Below are 10,779 nucleotides of genomic sequence, written 5' to 3'. Positions count from 1 at the left end.
GTATATATTCTTAGTCGTGCTGAAATTCCGAGTCGATCTAGCCATGTCCGTCCGTCTATTGAAATCACGTTAACTTCCGAACGAAACAAGCTATCGACATCAAACTTGACACAAGTAGTTGTTATTGATGTAGGTCGGATGGTATTGCAAATGCATATTGCACCCATAGAAACCGACCCCCAGATTTGGCTTGCGGATCCTCTTAGAGAAGCAACATTCATCCGATTCGGTTGAAATTTGGTACGTGGTGTTAAGTCCATATCGGTCCGTAATTATATTTACTCACCATATAAACCGATCCCCAGATTTGACCTCGGGAGTCTCTTTGAGGAGCAAAATTCATCCGAACCGATTGAACTTTGGTACGTGGTGTTAGTATATGGTCTTTAACAACCATGAAAAATTTGTCCATATCGGTCTATAATTATATATAGCCTCCATAGAAACCGATCCACAGATTTGACCTCCGGAGCCCCATAATTAATTCGACTCGGTTGAAATTTGGTACATTGTGCCAGTATATAGCCGCTATCAACCATACAAAGTCCATATCGGTCTATAGTTATATAGCCCCCATATAAAACAAACCCCATATTTCAATTCTAGCTCTCTAATTACCGCGCAGAAGTTCATATCGGTTCGATCTTTCTGCGTATTTAGTTGTTTTCGATACGAACATATATTAATTAATTTATTAATCAATTTTTATTTTGTTTGTAGTAAAAATTTTTTGCCACATAGGATGATGCGCAAATTCATGGCGAAGGATATACGAGCTGATTTACAACCAACTTAATCGCTAAAAATTATAAATTGTAATTTTCATAATTTACACATACTACAATGAATTAAGATTTATTTTCATTTAATATTTTTAAATTAAATAAAATAAATTATAACATTTAATTGGGAAGGAATTGGTTTTTAGTTTGGACATGAGTATTATTAAGGTTGGGCAACACAACCGAATGATGAAGGTAGCTACAACCAATGTCGTCGGCAGACCCAACCAATACCACATTAGACATTAGTTGTGTCGACCGAATCAGTCGGGTGACACAACTGCCAACTGATGGTTGCTACAACTGCCAAAAGGAGGTTGGCAATAAATTCGGTTGTCACAACCAATCTGTATTGTCTGTGTAGCTGATATTTTCAAGCACATAAAACTGTCAAAGTTCGCAAAGAAATATCTGGTTTGGCAAGCCATCTCTACCTGTGGCTTGAAAAGCAACATTTTCATTGCTTCCGGGACTGTCAACCAAGAAATTTACGTGAAAGAGTGTATGAACAAACGTCTGCTGCCTTTCCTGAAGAAACACGGTTGTTCCGTACTGTTTTGGCCGGATTTGGCATCTTGCCATTACGGTAAAAAGGCCATGGAGTGGTACGCCGCCAACAACGTGCAGGTGGTTCCCAAAGACAAGAACCCTCCCAACACGCCAAAGCTCCGCCCAATTGAGAAATACTGGGCTATTGTCAAGCGGAACCTAAAGAAGACCAAAAAAACTGCTAAGGACGATCAGCAGTTCAAGGCAAACTGGCTTTCTGCGGCGAAGAAGGTGGACAAGGTGGCTGTACAAAATCTGATGGCAGGTGTCAAGCGTGAGGCCCGGCAATTCGGATTTGGAAAAGCGAAAGCCTAACTGAATATTTTTCCTGAATTTTATACTAATTGAACTTGAAAAAGAAATTTAATTTGATTTTGTAAATAAACGATTTCACCGATTTACACGCGTTTTCCCTTGACCAAATTTTGACCGTATCACCCTTTAACAATTGCCATGAACTAAAATCGAGTTTAATTGGCTTTACTGCTCCACTGAAAAAACAGTGAACCCTTTTCCATTGCAAAATTAACTAAACTGTAGTACAATTGACCATTATCTAGCCCTTAAGATTTTTTTTTCTACTTGTCTAGTTTATAATTATCTTAAATTTTAGTTAATCTATGGCATTGTATTTTAGGTCAATTGTATAAAACCATTAGATTTATATACCCCTATCAAGTTAAAAAGTCAGTATTATTTTGGTTATCTTGATTATTTTTTCGAAAATCCGATAATAAAATTTGGTTAACAGTCTCTTTAAAATGTCGACGACTAAACTTTTTTTATACCAATCATTCCACAGTACAGAGAAATTAAATAATTAAATGAACAACAAATCGTTATACTATTACGAAAATGTTCATACATTAAAAGTAAACTTTCTTTAAGCAACAGTATTTTATTATAAAAACTTATGAAGGAAATTCTTAATACAACGGTTTTTGTGAATAACAATTGCGGAAGGAATAACGAAAATTTTTAAAAATTAACATGTAATAAAATATAATTTTTTAGCTATTTATATTAGCTTGTAACTATCATATTTGGGGGCATTTTATCAAATGGTGTAAGGAATTCAACTTTTCTTAGATAAACGTACCTCATAAAGTTTGTATCTGAAACAATTAGAGAAATAATGAATTAAGTAATAACAGGTTAGCTGATAAGCCCCCGGTCTAACAAAGAAAAACACATTTTTTTGTCAAAATTCGTTTTTATTATTCAACATAGTTCCCTTCAAGAGTGATACAGCGATTATAACGACCTTCCTATTTTTTGATACCATTTTGGTAGTACTCCTTCGGTTTTGCCTCAAAATAGGCCTCAGTTTTGGCGATCACCTTTTCATTGCAGCCAAATTTTTTCCCTGCGAGCATCCTTTTGAGGTCTGAGAACAAGAAAAATTCGCTGGGGGCCAGATCTGGAGAATACGATGGGTGGGGAAGCCCAATTCATGCATTTTTGTCATCGTTCTCAATGACTTGTGGCACGGTGCGTTGTCTTGGTGGAACAACACTTTTTTCTTCTTCATATGGGGCCGTTTTGCCGCGATTTCGACCTTCAAACGCTCCAATAACGCCATATAATAGTCACTGTTGATGGTTTTTCCCTTCTCAAGATAATCGATAAAAATTATTCCATGCGCATCCCAAAAAACACAGGCCATTACTTTGCCAGCGGACTTTTGAGTCTTTCCACGCTTCGGAGACGGTTCACCGGTCGTTGTCCACTCGCCGACTGTCGATTGGACTCAGGAGTGTAGCGATGGAGCCATGTTTCATCCATTGTCACATATCAACGGAAAAACTCGGGTGTTTACAAGTTAACAGCTGCAAACACCGCTCAGAATCAGAGAATGAAGCCGCCGATTTTAGCCGTCGCCGACCCGTTTTTAGCAGTCGACGCCGCCGCCGAATATGTCGACTCATCTCGACTGAAATTTAGCCGCCAATTAATCTAAAACATTGATTTATATCAGTGTAATTTAATAATATTTGTTATAGTTTTTGCCAAAATTTTGAACTTTCCAGTTTCAATCAATTAGTATCAAGTTGCTATAATAGTTTTACAAAAATTTAGCTCAACAAATTTGAATGAAATGTAAATTTGATTGTAAGATTGGTTGTACAACTAATCTCATTACAATTCGGAAAACTTCAAATTGATTTCATAATAGATAATTTTGCGCCGCCGAACAGACAATTTTTTATCGGCTTAGCCGTCAAGCCGCCGCCGCCGGAGGCAAACATTTAGTGTTAGCCGCCGCCGACAAAAATGGGTCGGCTTCATTCTCTGCTCAGAATCATCATTGTTGTTGGTCAAATGTTATTGTTTCTGGTCAAATGTGAGCTCGCGCGGCACCCATTTTGCACAGAGCTTCCGCATATCCAAATATTGATGAATGATATGACCAACACGTTCCTTTGATATCTTTAAGGCCTCTGCTATCTCGATCAACTTCATTTTACGGTCATTCACAATCATTTTGTGGATTTTTTTTGATGTTTTCGTCGGTAACCACCTCTTTCGGGCGTCCACTGCGTTCACCGTCCTCCGTGCTCATTTCACCACGCTTGAATTTTGCATACCAATCAATTATTGTTGATTTCCCTGGGGCAGAGTCCGGAAACTCATTATCAAGCCAAGTTTTTGCTTCCACCGTATTTTTTCCCTTCAGAAAACAGTATTTTATCAAAACACGAAATTCCTTTTTTTCCATTTTTTTCACAATAACAAAAGTTGCTGCACAAAAGACGCTCTATCTCACAAACTAATTGACTTACAGACGTCAAATTTTGACACGAATCATTTGAAGGTTGGTGATATATAAAAATAATATGCATTTAATACTAGCGACGCCATCTATGTGTCAGACCGGGGACTTATCAGCCAACCTGTTAACTCATAGAAAGATTGATCGGAGACCCCCAAGATTTTACGTCTGAAGTCTTTTTGGCTTCACGACAATATTTTTTTTCGGTGGATGTCGGTCCGTCTGTTGAAATCACGCTAACTTCCGAACGAAACAAGCTATCAACTTGACGCACATAGCTGTTATTTTTGCAATTTTGAACTCCAATTTGTTTTATCACCTTTTCATTAACAAGTGTTTTCACTTCATGTCTAATAATTTTATTGAATTTGTCGAAAAAATATTAAAAATTATACCTAAAAGTGGCTCATTTGCAATACCATTCGGGTACAGGTATAGCCCCTATATAAACCGACCCTCAGGAGGAATAAATTTAATCCGATCCGGTTGAATTTTGGTACGTGATGTTAATATGTACACGAAAAAAATATCACTAAAATATTTCCAATTAAAAAGTAGCATGAAGTTGAAAATTTTTTCAATTAATAAATTAATTGATACAATTAACTTTTTAATCCAGACAGAAGCATGAAGTGAATTAAGTTAATGTTTAAAAATTTTAATTAAACAATTAAATTAGCCTTTTAAACAAACTCGGAAGACGACTAAGTCACATAAAAAAGTGATGGACTGTGGTACAGGGTATAATAAGTTTGTGCATTTGTATGTAACGCCAAGAAGGAGTAATCATAGACCAACCTTTTAGTATACGGATCGGCTTAGAATTAAAAACTGAGTCGATTTAGCGATGTCCGTCTGTCTGTCTGTCTGTTGGTGTATTTTTGTGTGCAAAGTACAGCTCGCAGTTTTAGTCCGATTGTCCTAAAATTTGGTACAGGGTCCTGTTTCGGCTCAAAGACGATCCCTATTGATTTTGGAAAAAAATCGGTTCAGATTTAGATATAGCTGTCATATATATTTTTCACCGATCTGGTCATAATTGGCGTGTATATCAACCGATCTTCCTCAAATTCCGTACATCCGAATATTTTACAAGTCTCGAAAAACTTGCAAAATATCAGCCAAATCGGTTCAGATTTAGATATAGCTCCCATATATAGCTTTCGCTCGATTTACACTCATTTGCCCACAGAGGCCAATTTTTTGCTCCGATTTAGTTGAAATTTTGCATAGGGAGTAGAATTAGCATTGTAGCTATGCGTGCCAAATTTGGTTGAAATCGGTTCAGATTTGGATATATCTCCCATATATAGCTTTCGCCCGATTTACACTCATATGACCATAGAGGCCAATTTTTAACTCCGATTTAGTTGAAATTTTGCACAGGGAGTACAATTAGCATTGTAGCTATGCGTGTTAAATTTGGTTGAAATCGGTTCAGATTTAGATATAGCTCCCATATATATGTTTTTCTGATTTCGAAAAAAATGGTCAATTTCCTTGTTAAATCACCTCTGCTTAGTCGAAAAGTTGTAAAAATGACTCTAATTTTCCTGAACTTCTAATGCATATATATATATCGAGCGATAAATCATAAATAAACTTTTGCGAAGTTTCCTTAAAAGTGCTTCAGATTTAAATGTTTCCCATTTTTATACCCTTCACCACTACTGTGGTACAGGGTATAATAAGTTTGTGCATTTTTATGTAACGCCAAGAAATATTGGTCATAGACCCATCTTTTAGTATACCGATCGGCTTAGAATTTAAATTCTGAGTCGATTTAGCGATGTCCGTCTGTCTGTCTGTCCGTCCGTCCGTCTGTCTGTATATGTAATTTTGTGCACAAAGTACAGCTCGCAATTTAAGTCCGATCGTCCTCAAATTTTGCATAGGGCCGTTTCTTGGGACAGAGACAATCGCTATTGGTTTTGGAAAAAATCGGTTCAGATTTGGATATAGCTGCCATATATATTTATCCCCGATTTGGTCATAGTTAGCGTGTTTAACAACCGATTTTCTTGAAATACCGTACATCCAAATATTTTATGAGTCTCGCAAATCTTGCAAAATATCAGCCAAATCGGTTCAGATTTAGATATATCTTTCGTCCGATTTAGACTCATATGACCACAGAGGCCAAAGTTTACTACCGATCTTCGGTTCAAATTTAGATATAGCTCTCATATATATCTTTCGTCCGATTTGAACTTATATGGCCACAAAAGCCAGAGTTTTGCCGTGATTTGCTTCAAATTTTGCACAAGCGGTACTTTTAACGATACTATATTGTATGTGCTAAATATGGTCAAAATCGATTCATATTTAGATATAGCTCCCTTATATATCTTTTGTCCGATTTGAACTTATATGGCCTCAAAATCCAGGATTTTGCCGTGATTTGCTTCAAATTTCGCACAAGGGGTACGCTTCGTAGTATTGGTAATTGTGCCAAATTTGGTTAAAATCGGTTCAGATTTAGATATTGCTCCCATATATATCTTCCGTCCGATTTGCACACTGTTAGAAAAATATGTTTTTCATATGTTCCGATATAAGCAAAATGTGTTTCGGGCACAATTTTAAAACACAATATATTTAAGTGCAAACATGTAATGTTCCTAAACTAACACTAAATGTTTGGGACATCTATGTTAATATGTTAGAATATATTATGTTTGAAGCATGAATGTTTCATAAAAATCATATGTGTGAATGCAAACATATATAAATTTACAAATTTCGACTAAACATACATATGTTGTGATATTTTATTCAAAGCGACAGAGAGAGTATAGAGAAAGAAATAGAGATGGAAACCGGGAGAGTTGACGAAAGATATCAACATAACACAGCGAAAGAATCAAAAGAGAACAATTTCTGTGAAACCACTTGTATGTTGTTTCGGAAAACTGTTTTATGATAAGGCCAAAAATTTGATATGCTTAAGTCTAAATATTATTTAATTTGAATAAAGAGAATAGACATTTGGAACCAAGAGAATATACATTTGAGAAACAAACAGCATATGTTTTCGCCTTGAGAGCAGCATTTTATGTATGTGTGGACATGTGTTTTGTTTATCATTTTAGCATTTGGGCACAATTTTTTTCTTGGTTCGTTAAAAAAAATCAGGGATCTTCATAAAAATAACGAAAGGGCACTATACTCTTTTTAGAGTTGGGACAGTAAAATGAAATAAGGAGGAAATAGTGAAAAATTACACAGTAAAATGTATAAAAACAAAGTTTAGTTCCTCTTTATTAATAAGTAGTCCACGAGGAGTTGACGGATATAAAAGCGGGCATTAAGTTCGAGTTTTGCAGCTAAAACAATTTAAAAAGTTTATTTTCTTTAAAATGAATTATTAATGAAAAATAATAGACATTTTAGAGCGATGGTGTTAAATGCTAATAAAAAACTGTTCAAACCTAAATAAACTTATGTTTATATTATAAAATTATTTATGTATGTTTATACTCGACTCCATGTCCTTCTTTTGTTAGAGTTTTTGAATTCCTTCCAAATTTTAAAGTTTTGTACCAAAAACAGTTTTTTGTTACAAAATTGTTATTTTTGCAAAAAAAAATCATATTTTATCCAAAAATCAATCAATTTCGTTTATGTTAAGCACTGTTACTGACTATAAATCTTTAATAACCCACATTTCGAAGTTTCATTATAAAAATTTAATATAGTATAAATAAAAATGTGTAAATTAAAAAAAAGGTGTTCGGTCGGAGCAGGGTTTGAACCCACGACCCTTTGCATGCAAGGCAGACATGCTAACCACTGCTCCACGTGGCAAACAAATGTATGTTTCTGTTAAATAATGTTATGTTTGCATGGGCTCGTGGGCGCTGCAAACTATGCTATATAAATGTAACTTATAACGATAATTATCTACTGGTGACTATAACAGCTACGTAGTCCAGTGGATAGTGTGTTGGCTTACAAACTGTATGGTCATCGGTTCGATTCTCCGTGCAGGCGAAAGGTAAAATTTAAAAAATTTATAAAAGTGAATAATTTCTTCAACATTATTTGTATTACAGAAAAAGGTGCCAAGAACTAAAATATTTCGTGGAAGTGAAAATTACGAGTATGTTAGGCAATGAGCACAATCGTCTTTGGGAAAAATTCTTCCAAGCATATAATATTTTTGGGCTCAAACTGCTTCCAAACATATAATATGTTCACATAAAACAAACATATTAATGTTTCGGCAGTATCCAATAATATATGTGCTTCCTGCAAAATATGTTTGGAACATATGTTAAAGAAGCGATTTTTTTTGAGGGTGAAGTAGTTGAGATGGTAACACAAATTTTGGCCTACATAGGGGTGAAGGGTATAATATAGTCGGCCCCGCCCGACTTTAGACTTTACTTACTTGTTTTTTACTGAAATTGTGTTCCACCCTAGTGCATTAGCCAACTTAAATTTTGAGTCTATAGATTTTGTAAAAGTCTATCAAATTCTGTCCAAATCGTGTGATATTTAAATGTATGTATTTGGGACAAACCTTTATATATAGCACCCAACACATTTGACGGATGTGATATGGTATCGAAAATTTAGATCTACAAAGTGGTGCAGGGTATAATATAGTCGGCCCGCTTGTTTTTAACTAAACATTTATTTCGAACAATCAATTTTTAATCAAACTAAATCTGTTAAGAAAGTAATTTAAAATAGTTACGTTTTTAATGCAATCCATATTAATTAAATTTTTAATTGAATCAATTAAAAAATTTGTATACAGAAAAAAATATCACCAAAATATTTCGAATTAAAAAGTTGATTAAAGTTGAAAATTTTTTCAATTAATAAACCAAAAACACTAACCCCCATTTTCATAAAGCTCCGTTAGTGTTCCGTTAACTAACCAACTTTTAAACCGTATTATGGACGAAGCTGTCATCTTCCATATATATTCCATATGCCAGTTAGGAACTTAACTGACGAAAATTTTTCAGTTAAAGTTAACTGGAGAGAAGATATTTGCAATTTACTTTCTGTTAACTGGCAGTTAAAGCCTAACGGAGCTACATGAAAATGGCCGTAAATCGTTTAAGTAATTGAAAATAGTTACGTTTTTAATGAAAATATGAGTTTTACAATCCATATCAATTAAATTTTTTAAAAATTTTTAAAAAGATAATTGAAATTTGCTAATGAAATCAATTAATTTTTTAATCAAATATATTTCTAATATCCAATTAAAACTGTGATTGATATTATCATTTTCGTGATTGAAGACATTTCAATTAAAAAATTAACTGGATCAATTAATTTCGTGACTGAATCAGAAAAAAACTTTTTTGTGTGTATATGCCTTTTTAAAATCATGAAAAAATTGTCCATATCGTTCTATAATTATATGTAGGTTAATTTTAGAAATTTTAACTAAAGAGTAATACAAACGCAGATGTCACGCCAATTTCACAATAATAAGTAAATATTTTTCGACAAATTCAATAAAATATATTAGACACAATTATTTTCTTTTTTCACTTGTTAAAGAAAAGGTTGATGGAACAAATTGGAGTTCAAAATTGTAAAAAATGTCTTTAGTGCCAACGAAGTTCAAGGGGCTTATTACTTGTAAATTGTAAGAAATACTAATTTAGTAAATATTTACGTTTCATTTATGTATAATTATCCCCTTTCTTAGAATTTAATTGGCTTTAGTGCGATATAGGATTCACTTGGTAATGTTGTAGATGTAGAAGTTGAAAAATGAAAGAAAAATTTTATTTTTTTTTATATTTTTTTTTTCAAATGAAATCCATTAACATCTGATGAATTAATGCGAAATTAAAACAAACAAAACTAAAAAATAAATTAAATTAAGCATCAGTATTAACGATGACATCTTGTTTCTGTGTAGAAAAATAGGCAGCTACAATTTCATCAATAGCTAGACAAGAGTAAGAGTTTAAGTGAACCATGTGTAAGTTCTTTTTGGTATTCATCAAATGGTCACTATTTAGTCATAAAACCGGTTAACGTTTGTCTCGCTTATGATAATGAACTAAAGTAAAAAAATTCTCATCAAAGAAAAAATCAAGCAACAGCGATTTTATGTTCTGTGCTGTTTTATTTTTAATTTAAATTTCTCTGATGCTGTTTTTAAAAACAAAATGAGAAGTTATGTATATATGCAAAATGTTGACTTGACTACCAGGCGGTACCAGACAGGTGTTTTTAGGTCATGCTAAAATTAATTACGTTTTCAATTAGCAAAGGTTTTTTTTATCGTTCATGTTAACTTCCGAAATATTTTTATTTTATTGGGTAATAAAAAGGTCCTTTCATGCAAGCGAAATTAATGGTGAAATTAATACTCGCAAAAAAATAGTTTCTCCCAAACGAAATTTTTAGCAAACAACCATTTGCTTTTCGATGTAAAGAAATTTGTTGGAAATAAAAGTATAGACTTTTTGTCACAAATGTTCATGTCTTTTACAAAATAAAAGCAATTACAATTTTTTTTGAGATATTCTACACTGAAAAAATTATAAAACCCATCAGCATACAAAAATTTGGTTAATTTTAGAAAATTTTAACTAAACAGTATCACAAACGCTGACATCATGCCGATATCACAAAAATAAGTAATATTTTTCGACAAATTCAAGAAAATTTATTAGACACTAGCGGCCCGTTTCG

Source organism: Haematobia irritans, chromosome 3, assembly GCF_050003625.1.
Source record: "Haematobia irritans isolate KBUSLIRL chromosome 3, ASM5000362v1, whole genome shotgun sequence".
In the NCBI taxonomy this organism is placed as follows: Eukaryota; Metazoa; Arthropoda; class Insecta; order Diptera; family Muscidae; genus Haematobia; species Haematobia irritans.
The sequence above is the reverse complement of the archived record's forward strand: the minus strand, read 5'-3'. Positions refer to the sequence as shown.